Source organism: Saccopteryx bilineata, chromosome 4 (genome assembly GCF_036850765.1).
Source record: "Saccopteryx bilineata isolate mSacBil1 chromosome 4, mSacBil1_pri_phased_curated, whole genome shotgun sequence".
Lineage (NCBI taxonomy): Eukaryota > Metazoa > Chordata > Mammalia > Chiroptera > Emballonuridae > Saccopteryx > Saccopteryx bilineata.
In genome coordinates, this window is record NC_089493.1 from 207,564,291 (window position 1) to 207,577,637 (window position 13,347).

At 39.9% G+C, this 13,347-nt stretch overlaps 1 protein-coding gene across 4 annotated transcripts in view; it reads left to right on the forward strand.

Moving 5' to 3' along the window:
* ATG10 (autophagy related 10) overlaps window positions 1-13,347 on the forward strand; it is a 446,721-nt gene that overhangs the window by 81,234 nt on the left and 352,140 nt on the right. The window lies entirely within an intron of this gene.

Genomic DNA, 13,347 nt, shown 5'->3' on the forward strand with positions numbered 1-13,347 from the left:
TTTTCTCTTGCAGCCTTTAGTATTCTTTCTTTATCCTTTAATTTTGGTATTTTGATTATGATGTGTCTTTGGAGTCCTCTTTAATGAGACTCTCTGTGCTTCTTGAACTTGTGTGACATTTTCCTTTATCAATTTAGGGAAGTTTTCTGCTATGATTTCTTCAATCATGTTCTCTATCCCTTGTTCTTTCTCTTCTTCAGGAAACGCTATGATGTGGATGTTGTTTCTCTTCATGTTGTCACAGAGCTCCTTTAGAGTTTCCTCAGACTTTTTGAGCCTTTTTCTTTTTTGCTGCTCTGCTTTGGTGCTTTCATTTATCTTGTCCTCTAACTCGCTGATTCGATCCTCTGCTTCATTCAGCCTGCTTTTAATTCCTTCTAGTGTAGTCTTCATTTCTGATATTGTTATTTGTCATTTCTTACTGGTTCTTTTTTATGATTTCAATGTCCTTTTTGATACTTGCTATCTCTTTATTTAGGTGATCATTATGTCCACCCATTGTTTTTCTAAGCTCTTTGAGCATCCTAACAATCATTATTTTAAACTCTGCCTTCAGTAATTTGGTTATTTGTATCTCATTCAGTTCTTTTTCTGGTTATTTCTCTTGTTGATTCATTTGAATTGCATTTCTGTCTTACCTTTTTGTCTTTGTATAGACTGCTCCTTTGCATGTGTTGTTTGTGTAGCTAGGTGAGTATAGAGTTGGTGTTTTCTGCCTCCAGCTTTCATTTGTATTGTTTCTAGATCTTCTTGGGTTGGCATCAGCTGTTGTTTGTAATCTGCTTTGGGTTACTTGTCTGCTGTCACTGTTCTTTTTGCTATTTGTGTCTGCGTTTTCTGTTTCTTAGCTGGGTCAAGTGTGTGGAGCCCTTCCTTAAGATACCACTCTAACAAGGGTTGTTAGGTCCTGGACTGATGCTCTCCATATCTGGCCACTGGATATGCCCACCCTGGACCTCCCTGGCTGTAGCCTGGCACAGATCAGTGGATTTACTGCCCATGACTGGCCCTTATCAACCTTTTTGGAGCTACAGGTGGTCCAGATCTTGTGGCTCCCTCTGCTGGGCCCAGGTGCCATTGTAAATATCAGCTGCCCTCCTAGGCTAGCTTTTATCTACTCTTGGCCTGGGGGAAGTTTGTTTTAAAGTCCAAATCCCCCTGAACTCCGCTTTCTGCTGCCTCTTATTGCTGGCTACTTGTTGGGCTCAGTACTGTTAATTCAGTGATTATGTATGGTATTGCATATGGCTTGCCTTTAAGCCTCAAGTGTCAATCTATCCAGACCTCTTTTTTTTTTGCATCTTCTTTAGCCCTCTGAAGGGTGTGGCCACAGGAGTCCAGTGGGTGTGTCCTTCTAGGCTCTGGGGTTCTGGGCTTGGGCTCTGGTTCTGGGACTGTGGACCCTCACCTCTCCAGGCAACCCACCCCGCCGTGTGTGGGCTTGCGCACGCTGCTTGGGCTGCAGAGGATGGGCTTGTGCTTACCCTCTGGGGCTGCTTCTGCAGCCGCTTGGGTGTCCGCTGCCATGGGCAGGCTTGTGTACTCACACTCCAGTCACCGCTGTGGCTGCACCTGCTACCATAGCTGTGGGCGTGCTTGTGCACATGCACTTGGGTTGCCGCTGTGGCCTCCCCAGTTTCCTCTGCCATGGGCAGGCTTGCAGTTGTGCACTTGGGTTGTTGCTGAGGCCTCCCTGGTTTCCACCGCCGTGGGCGAGCTTGTGTGTGCGACCGCTGCTGGACCTCCGGCCCTCCTGTGAGTACTCAGCAGCATGGGGGGGGGCAGTGTCGCTCAGACCTCAAGCACTTACTAATTGTGTCCCTGATGTGTTCCCTGCTTCTAAGTGCCACTTTGCTCTGACTGGAGCAGGAGAGCCTCTGGTGGGTGGAGTAATTTCTTCCCTATGCTGGTGTTGCTGCTCCCTGGTAAAATGGTCACTTTAGATTTGGGCAGTAATTCAGCCCAGGGGTTAAGGTGGCTTTCCCTCAAAGTGTTCCTTCCTGTGCCTCAGAGATTACACCCTCACTGGCAACTCCAGTCCTCTCAGTGCTCCCCACTCCTGGAGCCTGGGGTAAATGGCTGTGAAACGAGGTTTTTCTACACGGTCCCTTTAAGACGGAGTCTGGGTCTGAGAGTTCTGTCTCTCACAAACAGTATCCTGGCTCTTTTCTCAGCTCAACACTTTTAGGCTCTGAGGTTCTAGGCTGGGGCTCTGGTTCTGGGGCTGTGGACCCTCACCTTTCCAGGCAGCCACCCCATCGCGAGGGTCCCTCCCAGCCGCCGCTGGCACCTGGCAGCGGGGCAGCCCTTTCCGCATCTCCACCTCTCCTACCAGTCTCAGTGTGGTTTTTTCTGTGGTCCTTGGTTATAGAATCCTCTTTTTTTTTTTTAATTTTTCTTTTATTAATTTTTAGAGAGGAGAGAGAAAGAGAGAGAGAGAGAGAGAGAGAGAGAGAGAGAGAAGGGGGAGGGAGGAGCTGGAAGCAACAACTCCCATATGTGCCTTGACCAGGCAAGCCCAGGGTTTTGAACTGGCGACCTCAGCGTTCCAGGTCGATGCTTTTTATCCACTGCGTCACCACAGGTCAGGCTAGGATCCTCTTAATTTAGTCAAAGTTGGTTTTTCAAGATGGTTGTCCTTAAAATTAAGTTCTAATCCACTTTGGTTCTCCGAGATAGTAGTTGGAACTTCTGCCAGTCTGTTGCCATCTTCCACCCCCTCCTACATATACTTATATGAGTGTCATCAGCATAAAAAGATGCTGTAAAGCAAGAGTGCACGTGATTGTTGCTATAGCACACATTTTTCCTAGAAATTGTAAATAATACAATATGAACAAAATGACTCTGTATTGAAAAGAAAACATGTCTTCATTAGGTCAGATGATATAAAAAGCACCAAAGATTTATTTTAAAAAGTATGATGATTATTAAGACAATTTATTTAGGCAATCAGTTAAAAAATATACCTAGCAAAGTTAATTTTAAAAGTGAACAGGTATTGTGTTCCTAAAAGGGAAAACTGTTTTAGAGATGTCATTTCCCTCCAAATTTATACATTTAAAAGAACAACCATTAAAATCCAAATTGGGAACTTCAGTAACATTTGTTTATTTAAGCGTACCTAAAAGTGAAAACTTACATAGAAAGGAAATTCAGCTAAATAACCTACTAGCAATTGTGTTAGTATGATTTTTGGTGATTTTTTTTCTATTCTTACAAATATTCATGATCACAGTAATGTTGTCTGTAGTTGGAGGCATTCTTTCAGGCTTTAGAAATAACCATCCCCCCCTCTTTTTCTAAAGTGAAAAAAGGGAAGATACTGAGGCAGACTCTCACATGTGCTCATACTGAGATTTATGTGGCAACCCATTGGGGCTGATGCTTGAATTATCCAAGCTATTTTTAGCACCTGAGGCTGATGTGCTCAAAAGAGTTATCTTCAGCGCCTGGAGTCATGCTGAATCCAGTTGAACCAGTGGCTGTGGGAGGGAAAAAGGGAAAGATTGAAGAGAGGGAGGGGCAGAGAAGCAGATGGCTGCTTCTCCTATGTGCCCTGATCTAGAATCAAACCCAGGATGTCCATACACTGGGCCTATGATCTATCCACTGAACCACTAGCTAGGGCCTAGAAATAACCATTTTCTAAGTTTAAACATGAAAGTAACTCATAAAAGATCAAAACAAATAGGCAAACTACCCTAGAGAAAGAGAGAATGGCTTCCCACTCTACAAGATTTAACTGTAATTCAGTGGCAACCAAAAGAAACTATTCAGTTACTAAAACTTATAAAAAATATATTAAAGGAAACACTGAAATTGTCAATTACACTATTCAACAGAGAGAGATTCTTACCCTATGCATTTTAAACAATGTTGCCCAGTAGTAAGACTATCCCTAACTACAGAGCAAGATGTATACTGCCACTATTAGATTATGCCATTAAATAATTCCTTCTTACAACCACTCATGAGAATTTGTACTTATTCTGTACTCACACTATTATGATTTTCCCACTTAGAAAACAAAAAGGATTCATGATGACAGGAGCATTCAAGTTCATTTAACAATTCTGTTTACAGTTATTATAAATTAATAATGGCCTGACCAGGCGGTGGCACAGTGGATAGAGCATCGGCCTGGGAAGCGGAGGACCCAGGTTTGAGACCCCAAGGTTGCCAGCTTGAGCGAGGGCTTATCTGGTTTGAGCAAGGCTTACCAGCTTGGACCCAAGGGCGCTGTCTTGAGCAAGGGGTTACTCAGTCTGCTGTAGCCCCACGGTGAAGGCACATATGAAGAAGCAATCAATGAACAACTAAAGTGCCACGATGAGAAACTGATGATTGATGCTTGTCATCTCTCTCCATTCCTGTCTGTCTTTCCCTATCTGTCCCTCTCTCTGACTCTCTTTCTCTGTAAAAAAAAAATAAAATTAATAATTGGATTCTGATATATATCCTGATATCAATGTAGACATATCCTTTGCTATAGCTTGATGTGAATCTTTCTTTGAAAGACAACTCTATTCCAATCTGTCTGAACCTGAGGGTCAGATTCTGTGCTTTATAATCTCACCAGTGGAAAGACAACTTCCTACAAGGCTTTTTGAAATACAGCCTGCCAGCCTGTTCAATGAACCTAAACATAACTGATAGGCAAGAATGCATTCTAAATTGTTAAAAGTACACAATTCCTATCATTATTTAAATTTTAATTGATAAATTTATAGTGTATTATAGCTTTCCTTTCACTGATGCTCTTGTTAATCTTTGAAAATGGCATTAAAATATTTAATTCACAAGTGGTACAACTTGTTCTTGTGATGATTGCTTAAGATTTGTATATGCATAAGTGAAAAATCATATCATAACACATTAAATTATGAATGTTGTAACTATGATTCAAGGTTTACTACAAAAACATAGCATGCTGGTTTAAGTGCATTTTTTCCTTAATCTCCAAAGATAAACAAAAAAAAACTACTTTAGTCTAATCAAGAGACTATATGAATACAATATATTTAATCTTTAACTAGTGGTATTTGGGGCCAGAAATGATATTTCATTAACTCATAGTAGATGGCTTAAACAACGACAGCATTACATAAAAACTAATAGCAGTAACATGCTCACAACTTCCCTAAATAGGATTATTGGTACAGGGGTATGTAAAACTTTTTAAAATAAGCTAAGGGACAAAGCATAGAAGTTAAAGTAAAATTAAGTATTTCAAACCAACAAATGCATTTTTTTTGTTACTCATATAAAGCAACATCATACCTAAGAAACCTGTGGGAAATGTCTATTTCTTTTAGAAAACCTTAAAATTGTCACTAAATTTTTGCAAAGAATCTATCTAGGCCCTGACTGGTTGGCTTAGTGGTAAAGCATCAGCCTGGTGTGTGGAAGTCCCAGTTTCAATTCCTGGTTAGGGCACACAGGAGAAATGACCATCTGCTTCTCCACTCCTCCCCCTCTTCTCTCTCCCTCTCTTTTTCCCTCCTGCAGCCATGGCTCATTCAAGCAAGTTGGTCCCTGGTGCTAAGGATGGCACCAGGTCCCTGGTGCTAAGGATGGTCTTGCCTCAGGTGCTAAAATAGCTCAGCTGCCGAGCAACGGAGCAGTAGCCCCAGATGGGCAGAGCATGCCAGTAGGGGACATGGCAGGAATCTGTCTCTCTGCCTCCCCACCTCCCAATAAGAAAAAAAAAAAAATCTAAGCATATTGTGTACATAGAGGTAAAAAATTTAAGTAGATATTTATATTTAACCTTTGAAATAAAAATCATTACTTCCATTAATTTTGTATAAATACTGCCAAAGTGAATGGGTAAAGCAATGTAACTGTATTTAACCTATTCATTCCATTATTTACTCTCAACTCCATTGTTTACATTCCGAGTTCAGGCCCGTTTTTTCTAATCAGCTCTGACTTCTTTTTGCCATGTCCTCTGTGCATGTGTTCAGCCCCAGCATTGGCCTAGGACAGGGGTCGGGAACCTTTTTGGCTAAGAGAACCATGAATGCCACATATTTTAAAATGTAATTCCGTTAGAGCCATACAACGTTATTATTATTTTTATTAAAGATTTGTCTGCAAGCCAGATGCAGCCATCAAAAAAGCCACATCTGGCTCGTAAGCCATAGGTTTCTGACCCCTGAGATAGATGATTTGTAAATATTTTATTTTATTTTGAAAGTTACCTTTCATTTTGTTGATGGTTTCCTTACTGTGCAGAAGCTTTTCAGTTTGACGTAGTCCCACTTGCGTATTTCTGCATTTGTTGCTTGTGCTTTTGGTGTCATATCCAAAAATTCATTGCCATATTCAGTGTCAAAAATTTTTTTCTATTTCTTTAGTGCTTTTATGTTTTTTTTCTTTTTAAATTATTGTGTTAACATGTCCCACTCATTATAGCCATCAACCCCCAACAATGTGCCCTCTATTACACTCCTTTTGCCCACTTCACCCTGATTCCCTCCTTCACTTCCCTCATGGATTCGCTGTCCTGTTATCTGTATCTATGTGTTATGTATAATATAATTTCACTAATCCCTTCACCTTCTCTGATCCGATGCTCTCATCATCCCTCCCTCTGAGAGCTGTCCCTCTGCTCCCTGTGACCCTACTTCTGTCTCTATTCCGTTCCTCAGTTCACTGTGTTCATTAGATTCCACATATAAGTGAGATCATATAATATTTGTCTTTCTTTGCCTGGATTATTTGACTAAGCATAATAATCTCCAGGTTCATCCATGCCATTGCAAAACATAAAATTTCCTTCTTTTTCATGGCCACATAGTTTCCACTGTGTATATGTACCATAGTTTTTTATTCACTAATCCACTGATGGATTCTTGGGCTGTTTCCAAATCATGGCTATTGTAAACAATGCTGCCATAAACATGGGGGTGCATATTTTCTTTTGCATCAGTGTTTTGAGATTCAAAACACTTTTAGGATATGTTCCCATAAGTGGGATAACTGGGTCAAAAGGCAGTTCCATTTTTAATTTTTTGAGGAAATGCCATATTGTTTTCCACAGTGGCTGCACCAGTCTGCATTCTTACCAGCAGTGCAGGAGGGTTCCTTTTTCTCCACACCTTCACCAGCACTAGTTGTATGTTGATTAGTTAATAAGAGCCATTCTAATAGGTATGAGGTGCTATTTCACTGTGGTTTTAATTTCCATTTATCTGAGTAGTGACATTGAACATTTTTTCATATGCCTATTGGCCATCTGTATGTCCTCTTTGGAGATGTGTCTATTTGGTTCCTTTGACCATTTTTAACAGGATTTTTTACCTTCCTGGTATTGAGTTTTAGAAGTTTCTTATAAATTTTAGTTATTAACCCCTTATCAGATGTATCAGTGAATGTGTTCTCCCATTGTGTGGGTTGTCTTTCTACTTTGTTAATGTTGTCTTTTGCTGTGCAAAAGCTTTTTAGTTTTATATAATCCCATTTGTTTATTTTGTCCTTTATTTCACTTTCCAATGGAGATATATCCGCAAAAATATTGCTATGAGAGATATCGAAGAATTTACTGCCTATGTTTTCTTCCAAGATGTTTATGTTTATGCAACTTACATTTAAGTCTTTTATCCATTTTGAGTTTATTTTTGTGAATGATGTAAGTTGGTGGTCTAGTTTCAATTTTTTGCATGTACCTAATTTTTTCAACACCATTTATTAAAGAGACTGTCTTTACTCCACTGTATATTCTTCCCTCCTTTGTCAAGTATCAATTGACCATAAAGGCATGGGTTTATTTCTGGATTCTCTGTTCTGTTCTATTGATCTGTATGCCTGTTTCTTATGCCAGTACCAAGCTGTTTTGATTACAATGGCCTTGTAATATAACTTGATATCAGGAAGTGTGATACCTCCCACGTTGTTCTTTATTGTCTAGATTACTGAGACTATTCAAATTCTTTTTAATTCCATATAAATTTTTGGAATATTTGTTTCAGATATGTGAAGTATGCCATATTTTAATAGAAATTTCATTAAAGCTATACATTGCTTTGGGTAGTATAGACATTTTAATGATGTTTATTGTTCCTATCCATGAACATGGTATATGCTTCTACTTGTTTGTATCTCCTTTGATTTCTTTTTACAATGTCTTATAATTTTCCAAGTATGAGTCTTTTACCTCATTGGTTAAATTTACTCCTAGGTACTTTGTGTGGTTTTTTTTTTGTTGTTGTTGTTGTTGTTGCAATAGTGATGGGGATTGTTTCCTTAATTTCTCTTTATGGCAGTTTATTGTTGGTGTATAAAAATGCCACTGAATTCTGAATATTAATTTTATATCCTGACACTTTGTCAAATTTATTTATCAGGTCTAGTAGTTTTTTGACTGAGACTGTAGAGTTTCTATGTACTATATCATGTCATTAGCAAATAATGACAGTTTTACTTCTTTTCCAATTTGGATGCCTTTTATTTCTTCTTCTTGTCTGATTGCTATGGGTAAGACTTCCAGAACTATGTTAAATACGAGTGGTGAAAGGGGGCACCCCTGCCCTGTTCCTGATCTTAAGGAAATAGCTTTTAATTTTTGAACATTAAGTATGATGTTGGCTGTCAGTTTGTCATATATGGCCTTTATTAAGTTGAGGTATGTTTCCTGTATTTCCTCTTTGCTCAGAGTTTTGATCATAAATTGGTGCTAGATTTTATCAAATGCTTTTTCTGCATCTATTGATATGGTCATGTGATTTTTATCCTTCATTTTGTTTATGTCATGAATTACATTTATTGATTTGCAAATAGTGTACCAGCCTTGTCTCCCTGAAATTAATCCTACTTGATCATGATGTATGATCATTTTAATGTATTGCTGGATCTGGTTTGCTAATGTTTTGTTGAGAATTTTAGCATCTATGTCCCTCAGGGATATTGGCCTGTAGTTTTATTTATTTGTAGTGTCATTACCTGGTTATGGAATGAGAATAATGCTTACCTCATAATATAAGCTTGAAAGTCTTCCCTCCTTTGAATTTTTTGAAATAGCTTGAGAAAGATAGGTGTTAGTAGTCCTTTGAATGATTGGTAAAATCGCCTGTGAAGCCATCTGGCCTAGGACTTTTGTTTGTTGGGAGTTCTTTGATAACTCAATTTCATTTTTTGTAATCGGTCTGTTTAGGTTTAATGATTCTTCCAGACTGAGTGTTAAAAGATTATATGTTTCTAGGAATTTATCCATTTTACCTAGATTTTCCAACTTTTTGGCATATAGATCTTAATAATATTTTCTTACATTCCTTTGTATTTCTGCAGTGTCACTTGTTACTTCTCCACTTTTATTTTTAATTTTATTTATTAGGGTCCTCTCTCTCTTTTTCGTGATGAGTCTGGTGAAAGGTTCATCAATCTTATTTACCTTTTTAAAGAACCAGCACTTGGTTTAATTGATCTTCTGTATTATTTTTTTAGCCTCTATGTCATTTATTTCATGCACTGATCTGTATTATTTTCTTCCTTCTACTTCCTTAGACTTTATTTGTAGTTCTTTTTCTATTTCTTTTAGGTACAGGGTTAGGTTGTTTATGAGCTCTTTCTTGCTTCTTAAGGTATGACTGTAGTGCTATGAACTTCCCTTTCAGGACTGCTTTTGCTGTGTCCCATAAATTTTGAGTTGTTGTATGCTCATTTTCATTTGTTTCAAGTAAAATTTTATTTCTTCTTTGATGTCATTGTTAACCCATTCATTATTTAACAACATGCTATTTAGCCTCCAAGTGTTTGAATGTTTTTCAGTTTTTCTATAGTAGTTCATTTCTAGTCTCATGCCATTAGAGAAGTTTAGTCTAGTCTCAAGTGATTAGAGAAGGTGCTTGATATGATTTCAATCTTCTCAAATTTACTGAGATTTGTTTTGTGTTCTACCATGTGGTCTATCCTAGAAAATGTACCATAAGCACTTCAACATGAGCAGTAGGAAATGAATGGATTGTAATACATGAGAATGTTTTATATTTTTAATGTTATTATTTTTTTTAATAAAGATTTGTCTGCAAGCCAGATGCAGCCATCAAAAGAGCCACATCTGGCTTGCGAGCCATAGGTTCCCGAACCCTGGCCTAGGACATGAGGACAGTGTGGTTTCCCTAAAGCATGTGGGTAAAGGCACATGCTTTGAGTTGTTTACAGAGTTCAGGCGTCTCATTGGATCTGTATCTTCCACAATCTCCCTGTTACTTTTCTGGTTCTGTTGCTCATACATTGCTTGGCCCAACAGAGATGGCTTCCTCAAATTTGCTGCTGTCAGAGAGGAAAAGTGACGGTGGAGTAGGTGAATGTTACAACTCCTTCCTCCCAGAACCAAAGTGGATTACAACTTAATTTAGGAACAACTGTCTTGAAAAACCAACTTTGGACTACACTAAGAGGAATCTATAACCAGGCATCACTTAAGGAACCACACTGAGCTGGTAGGAAGGGTGGAAACGCAGAATAGGCTGCCCACTCCCAGGAGCTAGAGGCAGCCTGGAGGGACTCTCATGGCGGATGGGTTGCCTGGAGAGTTGTGGATCCTCAGACTCAGTACCGGAACCCCAGCCTGGAGCCCCAGAGACTAGCGGAGGCATACAGAGAGTATTTAACTGAAAGAAGAGCTGGGTTATATTTTTGGAAAAAAGAGACAGAACTCTCAGACCCGGCTCAATCTTAAAAGGACCATGCAGAAAACCTCATACACAGCCACTTAACTGGGGCCCTGGGAACGGGGAGCACAGAGAGGACAGGAGTCGTGAGAGGAGAGCATAGCCTCAGGGAAACAGGGATAGACTGTGGGAGAGAGCCACCTTGACCCCTATACTGGGTCACTCTCTAAACCTAAAGTGACCATTTTCCCTGTGAGAACCAAGCCAGCAAAGGGAAGCAATTACACCACCCACCAGAGGCTCTCCTGCTTCATTCAGTGCAGAGAGACCCTTATAAGCAGGGGGCACATCAGGGACACAGGTTTGAGTGCTGAGGTCTGAGCTATACTACCCCCTGAAACTGATGAGTGCTCTATGAAGGGCAGGAGAGCCTGGCTGCAGTGGTGGCCGTGGCACTTGGCCAGCACAGTAGCGGGGGTTGGAGCCCAGTGAGGCAGCCAGCAGGATGGTGGTGGGGAGGAGAGCCTAGCAGCCTGCACGGGGGGGGAGGGTGGCGAGGGAAGGAAACTGGAGAGGCCTCCCACATGTCCGTGGTGGTGGAGCCTGGTGGCCAGTGTGGCGATGGCGAAGGGACGGAGCCTGGAGATGCAGCCCATGTGCCCATAGGGCATGGAGCCCAGTGAGGCGAGGAGTACCCAGCACCCAAGGGGCAGCCTGAGCTGTGCCCTGCAAGCCTGTGTGCCTGGCAGTGCTGGTGCCCGAGTGCCTAACAAGGTGGTGGCAGCAGGAGACCTGCGGAAATACCACACCTCAGGAATAGAGAGGCCACACACACTGGCCAATAGTAGATTAAATCATCCTAGGAGTGCAGCTGATATTTATAGTGGCATCAGGGCCCAGCAGAGGCAGCCTCAAATTCTGGATTGCCTGTAGCTCCAAGAAAGTTGCTAAGGGCCAGTCATAAGCAATGACCCCCACAGTGCCAGATTCTGGCCAGGGAAGTCCAGGGTTGGTGCATCCAACAGCCAGATATGGAGAGCATCAGCCCACACCTTACCCAGCTAAGGCATAGAAAACACTACATAAATAACAAAAAGAGCAGTAGCAGCAGACAAGTAGCCCACAGTGGATTACAAAAAACAGCTGATGCCAACTCAAGAAGATCTAGAAACAACACAACTGAAAGCTGGAGGCAGACAACACCAACCCTATACTTAGCTAGCTACAGAAACAACACATCAAAGAGAGCAGTATATACAGAGACAAAATGGGAAGACAGAGAAATGCAATTCAAGTGAATCAACAAGAGAAAACCCCAGAAAAAGAACTGAATGAGATAGAAATAACCAAGATACTAGATGCGGAGTTTAGAATAATGATTATTAGGATGCTTAAAAATCTTAGAGCAACAATAGATGGACATAATGAGCACCTAAACAAAAAGATAACAAGCATCACAATGGACATTAAAATCATAAAACAGAATCAGACAGAAATGACCAACACAATATTAGAAATGAAGACTATACTAGAAGGAATTAAAAGCAGGCTGAATGAAGCAGAGGATCGAATCAGTGATTTAGAGGACGAGATAAGCAAAAGCATGGAAGCAGAACAGCAAAAAGAAAAGAGGCTCAAAAAGTCTGAGGAAACTCTAAGAGAGCTCTGTGACATGAACAGAAACAACATCCACATCATAGGCGTTCTAAAGAGAAGAGAAAGAACAAGTGATAGAGTAGCTGATTGAAGAAATCATAGCAGAAAACTTCCCTAAATTGATGAAGAAAAAAGTCACATAAGTTCAAGAAGCACAGAGAGTCCCATTAAGGAGGAACCCAAAGAGACCTACACCAAGACACATCATAATTAAGATACTAAAGCTAAGAAATAAAGAAAGAGTACTAAAAGCTACAAGAGAAAAGCATTCAATTACCTACAAAGGAGCCCCCATAAGGATGACATCGAACATTTCAACAGAAACGCTGAGGCCAGAAGGGAATGTCAAGAAATATTCAAAGTTATGAAAAACAAAAGCCCACAACCAAGACTTTTTAATTCATCATGCCTATTATTTAAAATAGAAGGAGGATTAAAAATATTCCCAGATAAAAAAAAAAAACTCAAGGAATTCATTACAACCAAACCAGTGCTGCAAGAAATGTTAAGGGGCCTGTTGTATCAGAACAAAGGTAAAAAATCTAGTAAAAGAGGAATGTAGATTTAAAGAGTAAAATGGCAGTAAACAACTACATATTAATAATAACCTTAAATATAAATGAATTAAGTGATCCAATCAAAAGACATAACGTAGCTGAATGGATAACAAAACAGGACCTATACACAAGCTGTCTATAAGAGACACACCTCAGAACAAAAGAGATACACAGACTGAAAGTGAAAGGATGGAAAAAAATATTTCATGCAAATGGAAATGAAAAAACCCCGGGGTAGTAATACTTATATCTGACAAAATAGACTTTAAAACAAAGGCTATAATATGGGATAAAGAAGGTCACTACATAATGATAAAGGGAGCAATCCAACAGGAAGATATAACCATTATAAATATCTATGCACCTAATATAGGAGCACCTAAATATATAAAGCAGATTTTGATGGACATAAAGTGCGTGATCAACAGCAATATGGGATTTCAATACCACCTGACATCACTACATAGGTCCTCAAGAAAGAAAATTATCAAAGAAACAGCAGCCTTAAAGGCACACTA